Here is a 12519-nt window from a genome sequence, read left to right on the forward strand (position 1 = left end):
AAAACTTCCAAACTCATTTTACGAGACCAGCATTACCTTGATCCCAAAACCAGACAAAGACCCCTTCAAAAAGAATTACAGAACAATATCCTTGATGAACACAGATGCAAAAATTCTCACCAAAATACTAGCCAATAGGATCCAACAGTATATTAAAAGGATTATTCACCACGACCAAGTGGGATTTATTCCTGGGCTGCTAGGTGGGTTCAACATCCATGAATCAACCAATGTGATATAATACATTAATAAAAGAAAGAATAAGAACCATATGATACCCTCAATAGATGCTGAAAAAGCATTTGACAAAGTACAGCATCCTTTCTTAATCAAAACTCTTCAAAGTGTAGGGATAGAAGTTACACAACTCAATATCATCAAAGCCATCTATGAAAACCCCACAGCGAATATCATTCTCAATAGGAAAAAACTGAGAGTTTTTCCCTTAAGGTCAGGAAAGTGGCGGGGATGTTCACTATCACCACTGCTATTCAATATAGTACTAGGCTCTCCTTCAGGGCAGATCAGTTCCAAGCAGCAACAAAGCATGATAATCCCTTAAAATCATGAATATGGGCCAATGACATCTACACAAACACACTTAGTAGCATTATTCATGAGAGCCAAACACTGGAAGAAAGCCAAATATCCAGATAATGATGGAATGACAAACAAAATGTGGTATATCCATATACTGAAATACTACACAGTAATGAAAAAGAACCCAAGTATGGCTACACTCCACAATGCAAATGAACTTCATGTACACAATGTTGAAGAACACTGGCCAAACACAAAAGAATATATATGAATCCATTTATGAAGTCCCAGACAGGCAAAACTAACCTATGTATTAGAAGTAAGGAGAGTGGCTACCTCTGGGCAAGGAGGAGGGGAAGTGCTTGGTAAGTGGAAGTAAGTAAGTTTTTTTTTAAAGATTTTATTTATTTATTTATCTGGCAGACAGAGATCACAAGTAAGCAGAGAGGCAGGCACAGAGAGAGGAGGAAGCAGTCTCCCCGCTGAGCAGAGAGCCTGATGTGGGGCTCGATCCCAGGACCCTGGGATTATGACCTGAGCCAAAGGCAGAGGCTTTAACCCACTGAGCCACTCAGGCACCCCAGAAGTAAGTAATCTTATAGGTTCCTAGTAATGTTCTATTTCTTGACTTGTGTGTTTATTTTCTAATAGTTCATATTAAGGGGTATCTATAGGATCGGTACATTTTCCTTGCTTATTTTTTAATTTTATTTTATGCTTTCAGTGTTTCAAGTTTCATTGTTTATGCACCACACCCAGTGCTCCATGCAATACATGCCCTCCATAATATCTACCACCATGTTCACCCAATCTCCCATTCCCCCTCCCCTCCAAAACCCTCAGTTTATTTCTCAGGGTACATTCTTTTTTATACATATTTCAATATAACTGGCTTATTTAAAAAGAGGAAGAGAAGTTACAAGGGAAAAAAATCCTAACCCAGAGCAAAGTAAGAGTGCACAACTAGATTAGGCTACTTGCCTTCTCAAATACAACTACCACCATCACCTACAGAAAAATGTCCACGCTCTTTGTCATGGAGTATCAGAAGGTTCTTTAAATTCACTAAGAGTAACATGCCTTCTCCTCATTTAACTAGCATTTGTACTCACCCTCCTTTACCAAAGCAAGGAGACATGCCGCTATCTCTGTGACAGTTTTGTTGCCTTAGAGGTAGTTGGTTTCCCCGTATTCAACCAAGATTTTGCCTTTAACTCACAAAAATTATGGCCCTTATCATTTGTGGCCAGGGAGGCAGCCTTTTTTTTTTTTTTCTCAGACAAATTTAGCCACTTAAAGACTGAAATATTCAAGAAGTTTAATACAAGAGGACATGATGTAGATGCTAGAAATGCATCTTAGAAGCACTGTATCTATGTCTAGAGAGGGGCAGATCCCTGGTTGGGGGGGGTGTTCTCCTTTGCTGATTAGATTGCATCTGGCGTTCAGGTCTGGGCATCAGGCTGTGAAAGGATAGAAATCAATCAGACACAACCTCAGGGAAAGACCATGATGATGAAAGAACTTGAATGCACATCATGGAAGCAATGACCAAAACATCTTCCCAGTCTGTGTGCCTTGGCATCATGGTGTGCTCTGAATTGTTTAAAAGCTAGGCCTGGAGCTGGATCACTTAGCTCTCGAGCAGGACCTGGAGAACTGAAGCCCCCATGCCAGTCAGCTATGGCCCAGGCAGCCCTGGTAGGTGCTGTGCAAGCACTGTCCATGCCCAGTGGGGGCCAGGATGCTTTTCCCAGTCCCCCGGAAGGAAGACATGAAAAGTAACACTTGGCACTTCCTACTCAGCCTGGATGTACTGAGCATAAACAAGAAGATCTATCGCCTTTCCATCTACCCTGGCAGCCAGAGGCAGAGCACGGCTGCCCACCCTGAAATTGGGGTGGAGAGGCTGCTGCTGATGTAGTTCCTCTTCCAGGTGCCCAGAGAGCACAGTTAGCCTAACTGCTGCTGCTTACAAGTGGGAGTAGAAGAAGGAGCCGGCAGGTGAATATGCGTCATGCTGTCCTGAGTCCCTGTCTTCACATAGAACAACAGCTTACCTCTGTGTGTACTGATGTACTACTCCAGGAGGCATCCACACTGCTGGGGGTCTGCTCTGACAATGCATGTACCTTCTGCAAAACAAAGCCTCAGCATATCTGGAAATCCTTAACATGAAAAGTTGCATTGGGTTAGAGGGTGAGTACAAATGATATGAGGAATGTCAACATTCTATTTGTCAATGAAAGTAAAGAGAGAGCTATTAGAATCTTGAATTATAATTTCAACCACTGTATGTTTTTTATAGGTTGGAAGAAATGGTATTAAATTTTTAATCACGGCTTCTTGTCCATCATGACTGCTGAGAATTTAACAAGTCTTTCTTTTTAAGATTGTATTTATTTATTTGAGAGAGAGAGAGCACAGAGGGAGAGTGAGAGGGAGAAGCAGACTCCCTGATGAGCAGAGAGCCTGCTGTGGGGCTCCATCCCAAGACCGATCTCAGGACCCTGAGATCATGACCTGAGGAAGGCAGATGCTTAACTGACTGAGCCACCTAGGCATCCCATCATTAACAAGTCTTGATCAGGAATCGTAAACATAATTTTATGTTTCAAACATAAAACCTGGTATTAAAGGTTATATTCATGCAACCAAGATAAGTTTCATTTTCAAACATTTGAAAAGATTTTATTTGGACGCTTTCTACAACTTCAGTGTTTAACATGTTCCGTAGTATTTTATATTTCATTTTCTTCTCATAATTGTATACTATAACGAAAAAAGATAATGAATTTTTCACTAGTCCCCCAGAAGACCCTAATTCTTCTCAGGTTCACCCCAGGATGCTATGCAAATATCATTTTCAGTATCTGCCGTGGATTTCAAAAGGCTGGGAAACACTGGTTAAAAACAAAAACAAAAACAAACAAAAAAGAACCCAAGACATGGGGAGTTAGAGAGGAGAAGGGAGTTGGGGTAAATTGGAAGGGGAGGTGAATCAGGAGAGACTATAAACTCTGAAAAACAATCTGAGGGGTTTGAAGTGGCGGGGGGTGGGAAATTGGGGGAACCAGGTGGTGGGTATTAGAGAGGGCACGGATTGCATGGAGCACTGGGTGTGGTGAAAAAATAATGAACACTGTTATGCTGAAAATAAATTAATATTTTTTTAAAAAAAGAACCCAACAAACAACAAAAAATGTTAACGTAGAAAGAGCTATATCTGGGGCGCCTGGGTGGCTCAGAGGTTAAGCCTCTGCCTTCAGCTCAGGTCATGATCTCAGGGTCCTGGGATCAAGTCCCAGAGAGCCTGCTTCCCCCCCCCCTCTCTGCCTGCCTCTCTGCCTACTTGTGACCCCTCTCTCTCTCTCTGTCAAATAAATGAATAAAATCTCTTTAAAAAATTAAAAAAGAAAGAAAGAGCTATATCATGGAGAACCAAACTGGAAGAACAGCCATAGGGACCAGAAATTCCATTGTTCTGAGTGTCCCCAAAGTGGTGGACTTGGTCCTCACATGAAGGCTCCAGGAAGATGGCTTTTGGTCAAATCCCAAGAGACAGCTCTCCCCAGAAAGAGAGGCTAGGAATGTTTTGACAGAGTCTGGCTGACCGACAGTCAGAATGTTGTACATGGAGATTCAAACTTTAAAGCATGACTGGTCTAGGGAACCTGAACCACCTCTTCTGACCTTAAGATTCTCTGATTCCATAACTGCCAGTTCAGGAAGTCTTCGAGCTTCTCCCTAAATTTCTGGAATGAAAAGACATTAAATCATCTCGGAATGTAAATAAAAAACCACTGGCATGCCATACCTTGCAGAAAGATACTGAAATAAGATCAATATGATACACACAGAAGGATCTCTATGTCTACTGTCTCTAACCTCAAAAGATTACCCATGGAAACATAGACATTAACCATGGCTCAGGGTTCTAGCCTTTACAAACCACCCAGTAACTACTAAATACTAGGAAAGTCAATTTCCTCTAACTTAATTTTCTTACCAAAACAAACAATGGGGATGAGGTAGAGAAGCTTAGTTGATTTCTAGGGGTCTTCTCGGCTGTAAATTTTTATTTAAGATTGTAGATATGATTTCTCTACAATTTCTCTACAATTCATATACAATGAATATAGAAGGGTGTCTTTCATGGAGGCTAGTTCAAGTCATTTTCCATATTTACTAAATAAGCATACCCTGTATGTGAGGCTCTGTCTTGAACACACATCAAACTTCACTAGAAAGGAGAGATTACAAAAAGGCAGGTTAAAGGCCAGCATACCCAATGAGGCCCTTGAAAGACTGAAATGACTCAGATTATATGGAAAATGAGGATGTGGAAGAAAAGAAATCCAAGATGGTGACCACGAGGGAAATGAAATAAGTTCTCCCACCCATCATGTCCCCTGTAGCAACACAGCAACCACCGTGTGTCTTGAACAAAAGGCAGGTCATCGCTGCTTTAGGACTGAGGGATTTGCCAGAGATTCAGGAAAGAGAAGACTGGAGGTTGAGTCACAAGTAAGCGTGGGTGGCACCAGGGGGAGAGGCGCCAGCTGGTTCACCTGAGACAACATGGAGACCAATTCCCGAAAAGTTACTGACCAGGCTCTAGGAAGCCAGGAGGGTCTATAAAGAGCACAGATGCTCATCAAAACCTTGTTAGCCTGCCTGGGTGTGGGTGAGTTTTGCAGACTGAGGTTATCTGAGAATTCCTGCCATGCAAATGTAAACCATCCACGTTAATGGTACATGGTGTCTTCTGTTCATTCATCAACTTAATGTCTTTATGTAATATAATTTTTCCAGAACAGCATTTGTTGTATATGCCAGATAATCCCGGAAATGCTGGCAAAGGGAGATTTTTCGCCTGGGAGTGTTCTTTGAAATAAATTACTTAGGAGGATTTGCGAATAATCAAATGGAAGAGAGGAGAAGCTTCACAAAATGAGTAAGGTCCAGTTCCCGCAGTGCCGGACTTCTAAAGTTACCTGGGTGCACAGACATGCATTCAACTCTCAGTGTGCAAAGGCTGTGAGGACAGAACAGGATAACAAACGTTAAGAGTGTCATCAGCCATAAATCCCAATACACGTCACAGAGAAGGTGTGTCGGGGCTAAGGGTAGCGGTAGTGGTTTGGTCACAGAGCAGTTCCTCATTCCAACCAACTTCCCTACATAAAAAGGCCTAATTTTTCTCTCTGATCATTTGGGTAGCATCTAAACAGTGCCTGTTTCTAAAAATCATTATTCTAGGCAAGGCTATGTTTGTCACTCAGCTGTGCTCTGTCATTTTAACCGAGCGTTCTAACACCACTTCGGTCCGTTATGTAATCCCCGGTTTTCCCCCATTTTGAATGTCTCTTTGTTGTTTATGGCTCTGCTGTCACACGGGAACTTGTCTGAAAGGTCTGGGTGCTGCTTTCAGTTGGGCCTTATCAGAGATCACGGTGATTGGAACTCTCTGTGTTTTACTGCTTCTATCTCATTAATGCCAGCACTAATTTGTGGTCCAATCCAATACCACCCCCATAAGATCTGCATGAATACACACTGGATTTCAATCTGCCATTCAACAAGCATGAAGACCTTTATGTTCATTATTAGCCAATCAGACGGCTCCGGGTTCCCTTCTCTGCATTTTTTTCCATAGTGAAATCATTTTGTTATTATCCCAAAGCAGTTGCTTGGTAGGAGATATTAGAAAAAAAAAAAAAAAAAACAATGACAATGGGAGCAGCCCTTCCTCCTCTTCCTTTTTCTCCAGCGAATGCACCTGTTTTAACCTGTTACTAAAACCTTTAATTGAGACTCCAGTTCAAATGGAGTCGCCAATGTGTTTGTGAAAATCCTCCTTCCCCAAAATAGCTCCTACCCTGAGATATCTTGCAGTATATTATAAAATGGGCCTATTTTTTACCCTCTGAGAAGCAGAAGGACTGTTGAGATGAAAACGAATTCATGCTCCAGCAGAGAATGAAACCAGGTTCCCAACCCAAGTGGACCGATGGACCCAATGCCACATGCGTCAGGGTGACCTCATTCTGATACGTGCCACATTCTTTTTCTGAAAACTGGGGCCTGGGGTCATTCCCATGAGATGCTCCTTCATTCAATTTACATGGTTAAATGACTTCCCTTTCACATCATTTCAACCCCATGGATCATTACCAGAAGTATTCCATTCTGCCATAATGTTCTGCGTTTCTTGTTCCAACAAATGCCTTGTCCTTCCTGTTCCTCATGTTATTTTCAGTTCTGCACCAAATTTCACATGCGCAATGGCTTCAGGTAGGTTTGGCTATTCATATTTCGAGATAAACTGAAACCAGGGTGAAAGTTGGTAAACAAAGGGAAACAATACGCAGCAGAGCGTCTCATTCGGCAGAAAAGAAAGACCTAGTGAACTTCCAGAGGGTCCTTTTTTTTTTTCTTTCCTTTTTAATGATCAAAGGCAGAAAATCTCAAAAGTGAGTATTTTCTCACACAATAAGGATCTGAGAACTATTTTTTTTCACCTCCCACTGAGACCTGGTTTCACAGGTTGTGTTCCCCAGGAAGCGAACTCTGAGAAGCTGATTTAGGTCCAAAGGCACATTTGGGCGTGCCCTGGTTCCATATCCATGGAAGAAAAGGAAGGAAGCAGGATAGGGCGGAGGGAGAAGCTGGGCTGTGGAGCAGGTACAAGGTCTCAGCCAACCCCACAGGGAAATCTAGAGCAAGAATGGCCCTTCCGGGTTCTCCCCCACCTCTGGGAAGGGGGGAGGGGACTTTATATTTCTGCACCAGGAGATGAGGGCTGTGGCCACCAGGCATGTGACCTTGGGCAAGAAGGCACTTTCTCCACCAGGGGCAATTTCCAGAGAGACATAAGCCAAAACCTTCTCAGTGGCTAGAGCACTAAGGCCTTTAATCCTCAAGTGGGGATCTGGACGATGCTGCACGGCTTCCAAAGAAGGGTAAACCCTTATAATATAAAATTTCTGATTAACCACCTTAAGCCGAAACAGGTAAAAGGAGGCGTATTTGCTTGTCAGAAAGCCACAGCCTGAGGGGCAGGCATCTAATCTAGTCTGCGAGGGGCCCTGAAATACTCTCCGGGATGGTCGCCAGCAACACTGTCTTCTGCTCTCCCTCTGCCTCTCCCAGCTCATCAGCATCAACACGAAGGAGCTCAGCCCCTCCTCTGGCACCCTGACTTCTGCACCAGCCCCAGAGGCCCCTCTAGATCACCTGGCTCAGACAGCCAATGGAGCCTACATCTGTCGGCCTTGCAGGACTATAACCCACGGAGAAAGAATTCCTGACCAGCTACTACCCCCAGGGCACAGCAAGAGGAACTGTTTTTCTGTGCAGGAACTACAGCAGTGTGGCTCGGCAAAGTTCAAGACTCCAGGTTAAACCGGGAGGCAAATGATCTGAGGCATCTGGAACTGGCCACCCAGAAGCATTCTGTGGGAGTAGGGCCCAGTGCCAGAGAGCAAGATTCGAACTCTCCGTTTCTTCCCAGTCGCTTTCCCTACCAGGGATGTCTTTTGTGGCTTGATCCCTAACTAGTCTTCTACGAAGACCATCTGTGTTGACTGACGCCAACTATAGGACAAACAGAAGCCTACCTCTGAAACAATGCCATATCTGTAACTTACAGATGATGGACAGAACACCCCAAGATACAAAAAGGCTACATACAGTAGCAGACTGAAGACTGAGGCAAAAAGTGTGACATAAATCACACTGCCCATGGTGGGCAAAAAGATGCAAGGAAAGCTCTGAAGTAAAGGATTTCCAAAAAGCTATAATCATAGAGAAACCCAACTTCCTTTGTCATTTATTGACATGGGCACGCTGGACTGTGGCCCAAATTTCCAGTCTCTGATCATGAAGAAGGAATTCATTAAAGATAATCTAGTTAAGCTGCTGAATCCTAGATACATTTTGCCATTAGACATTCAGAGTAGAATCTTACATTTCATTAAGATTTAGTCACAGTGTTTCCCAGGAGGTATGGATGTCAGTGACATAGAAGAAGCGTACCTTGACCTTCTTAAGAAAGGTATTCCATTTCCTCCTCAGATACTGAGGCTGAATCAGCAAGATGAGAGATTGCTCGGGTCTCACTGACTCTTACTGTACCAGCTCTTCTTTTTGAAATTGTTCTCCAGATCTCTACTATTACATTGGCCCCAAACCAGATCGGACAATTGCACAGTGAATTGGATACGGTGAAAATGAATGTGAAGATGCTGCCATCCTGAAGCAGAGTCCCTGCATTTCTGAGTCTGAAAACCATGAAGACGTAAAGCTACTGCAGAAACTTTGCAAGATGGGTCAGGAGACGCAGGTCAGGATCAAGGATCTGCTCATGGTAATAGAGAATAAAGATGTAACTGTTGCGCTAATTCAAGAGAACGAGGATTTCAATCATGCTATCCTTGGATAAGAGCTTTACTCGAAAACAACAAAGGATTTTGGAGCAAAATAAGAACCAGAGGGAAGATGCCAGTAGCACCAGTGAACTTCCTCTCCCATCCTGTGACCTCCTTGGCCTAAGTCCCAGCCCTTCAGTGCATGGGGCCACTGTGGGAGAGCTCAGCCCCATGAATGCTCAGCTTTCAGACTTAAAGTCCTGCTATAAGAAACAACTGGAAACCAAGTCTTCATCCACAGATGGATTTGTTAGCTCTGATAAACACAGAAACACCCCTGTTTACTCAAACGACCGGGCAAAACCTCACCTGAAGTCCTACATATGAGAGTGTTCCAGAACATTCAAATGCAATGCTCCAACTGTAGCCAGTTAGTCTACAGACCATTCCAGAAACACTGTCAAGCCAGAAACTGTCATCCTTGCCCCGTAATCACTCAACAATGACCAAGAATGATCTCCAGCCACCCAATTACTACGAGGTAATGGAGTTTGATCCCTTAGCTTCTGCTGTCACTACAGAAGCTATGTATTTAAAAAACTGATGTTTATCACAACAAAAGAGCTCTAAGTCACAGTGACCGTTGAGGTGAAAGTGGACGACAGGCATGTTAGCTACATAAGAGACGCCAATTCTCTAAAAGGTAGACCTTGGGGGGTCTGGATGTCACCGTGGTTTAAGCGTCTGCCTGTGGCTCCGGTCATGGTCCCAGCATCCCAGGATGGAGCCCCACATGGGGCTCCCTGCTCAGTAGGGACTTTGCTTCTCTCTCTGCCCTTCACCCACCCGTGCACGCTCTCTCTCTCCCTCTCTCAAATTAATAAATAAAATCTTTTTTTGAAAAAATTATACATCTTGGGCAGCTCTGAAGCTCAGAATACAAAACCTACCTGTGCATGAAAACCATGGTGGACCATTTCTCTTCTGCAGTAATGAAGTTTAACAGAAAAGGAGCCGTTCCAGAGTAACATGAACGGCTGCTGAGCGCAACACCACCTTATCTCAAAAGACCTCGGTTTAACATACACTCACTTAAAACTTCAGCAGAAGAAAAATTCATTGTACTAATGCCAACCAGTTTAGTTAGAGCATTTATGGTTCACAGGCCTTCCTCCATTTATAAGAGAAGACTTCGCACAGCTGTGAGAGGAATAGATAAAGATTACTTTATTACAAAATAATAAGACAAGGGGGTGCCTGGGTGGCTCAGTCAATAAGCGTCATGATCCCAGGGTGCCGGGGTCGAGCCCCCGCATCAGGCTCCCTGCTCAGCAGGAAGCAGATTATGGAGTGCCTTCATTTAACTAAAGTAGAATGTAAAAGTCAATTTGTACTTCTTAACAGATGAACACAGGGGAAGGGAAGGAAAAAATAAAATAAGTTAAAAAACGAGAAGGAGGCAAACCATAAGAGACTCTTACCTCCAGAGAACAAACTGAGGGTTGCTGGAGGGGCAGGGGGGCAGGGGGAAAGGCTAAGTGGGTGAGGGGTAATAAGGAGGACACTTGTTGGAATGAGCACCGAAGTTACTGTAAATGACGAATCACTAAATCCTACTCCTGAAACCAACACTACACTGTATGTTAACTAACTTCAACTTGGAAAAAACCTCAGAAGAAAAAAAGTCAATTTGTGCTTCTTTTTATATAAATGTTCTTGTTTAGAATAATCACTTGTAAAAGCTTCGATGATTGCAGTTTAATCACATGTCAGGCCCCCTGAAGAGGCCACTGAACACTGTACCAGGTTGCTTTTGACTCTTTGTGATTCTGTTATTCTTTATAATACGAAATGTTCCTTTCTTTCCCCCCTTTTTCCTGCAATTTGATATTTCTATTTGGTACAAACATCCAGAATAAATTGTGCGTTTGTTTATGTCACAAATTACGATGACAAATTACCACTGAAACAAAACAACACACCCAAAATAATGTAGTTCCAGCCCATGTTCATGAAGGACAAACTTCTGTTACTCCTGGTGTAAAAGAAAGTAAAGAACTGGGTTTACGTCTCGGTGCCTTAAAGCCACATTTAAACCTCCCCAGACTCCGCTTCTCCACGAGGGTTGAGGCTCAGGGTACAGACTCCATCTTCCTCGAAGGGTTTCCATGAGAGACAACGAATGTGAACGCACATTATAGACCACAGAGCACTCCACAGAGAGAGCTTCTGGTATCTGGCACGGAGTAAGTGCTCAAAAGATCTCCGTTGAATGGATAAAGGACTAGGATTCCAGTACCTCGCATTCCAGCAGGAGCCTGTGGCCCGGGGCTTCCTGCCACACACTGCCAGGTGGGGCTTGGTCTAGTCGTTGGTGTCACAGACAAGGGGGCGGAGTGTGAAGTGGAGGCACGCTCTCCGCTGTGACAAACAGCACAGCGAAAAGACAAGAATGTTCTCGCCCCCGAGGGCATGGCGTTGCGCTTGTGCACCAGGAGAGGTCTCCAGAAGCAACGACTGTCATTGCCTGCTTGCGTCTGAAAAATAGATCTTTATCAAGGATGCCTCCCCGAGAAATGATCTGTATGATGATATGCTCCACCGCTCGAGGAAGAGCTCTCCCTAAGCATGCTCTCCCTGCGAGCCACCTGGTTTTCGGGGTCCTCTGGGGACATTGTCAGAGGAGGTGGATTCCACGGTCCCCTCCTTAAGGATCTAAAATGCAAAAAAACTCTGGAAACCAATTTTCTGCCCTATCCCATTTGGTGGTAAAACCCGACCTGAGCTGATAATGCGGTTGCTTAGGATGTGTATTTCCTCTTCCTGGTGTATTTCACATAGTAGAAATATGCTTGATCATCGGGTGCTACCGACCCCTGCCTGTGGCGGTACCCAGCATACAGCGCAGGTGCTGTAGGGCCCAGCCCAGGCTCCCTTGGGGACTCCAGCAGATCTGTAAGATTCGTCAAAATCTATTGAAGAGTTTCTATGTATCAGAAACTGTTCTAAATCCTTTGCATCTGTTATCCAAATTTCTCTTCACATAATCTGAGCATCTGTTCCCTTTTACAAATGAGGAAACTGAGGCACGTGGAGGCTCCAGGAATTGCGTGCGTCACACAGCAAGTAAGCAGTGGAGCTGGGGATTGAAACCTGGCAGGCTGAACCCAGTTTGCCTCCTCCCTTGGCAGCAGACTCATCTTGGCAGATCCTACAGGAGTCAGCCACAGGCGAAATGAGCTGCCCCTTAGGAGACATATTCAAAATCTGTGGTGACTGTGGTAGTTGTAATTCCTACTTGTACTAATTAGGGTCCTCCAGAGAAACAGAACCAGTAGAGTGTAGCTGTGTGTGTGAGGAGGGGGGGCGGTGTACAGAAAGAGATTTTAAGGAGGCGGCTCACATATTTATGGAGGTTGGCAAATCCCAAATCCTGAAATCTGTAGGGCAGGATAGCAGGCTAGGGAAGGGTTGATCTTACAGCTTGAGTCTGAAGGCAGTCTGCAGGCAGAAGTCCCCCTTCCTGGTAGGACCTCTGTCTTTTTCTCTGAAGGTCTTCAGCTGATTCCATGAGGCCCATTATGGAGCGTGACCTGTTTTACTCAAA

At 44.1% G+C, this 12519-nt stretch overlaps 1 pseudogene; it reads left to right on the plus strand.

The window, feature by feature from the left end:
• Positions 1-8382: 8382 nt before the first annotated feature.
• Positions 8383-9516, plus strand: LOC122890202 (annotated as a pseudogene).
• The last annotated feature ends 3003 nt before the right edge of the window (positions 9517-12519 follow it).

The sequence above is a fragment of the Neovison vison genome, chromosome 11, assembly GCF_020171115.1.
Source record: "Neovison vison isolate M4711 chromosome 11, ASM_NN_V1, whole genome shotgun sequence".
Lineage (NCBI taxonomy): Eukaryota > Metazoa > Chordata > Mammalia > Carnivora > Mustelidae > Neogale > Neogale vison.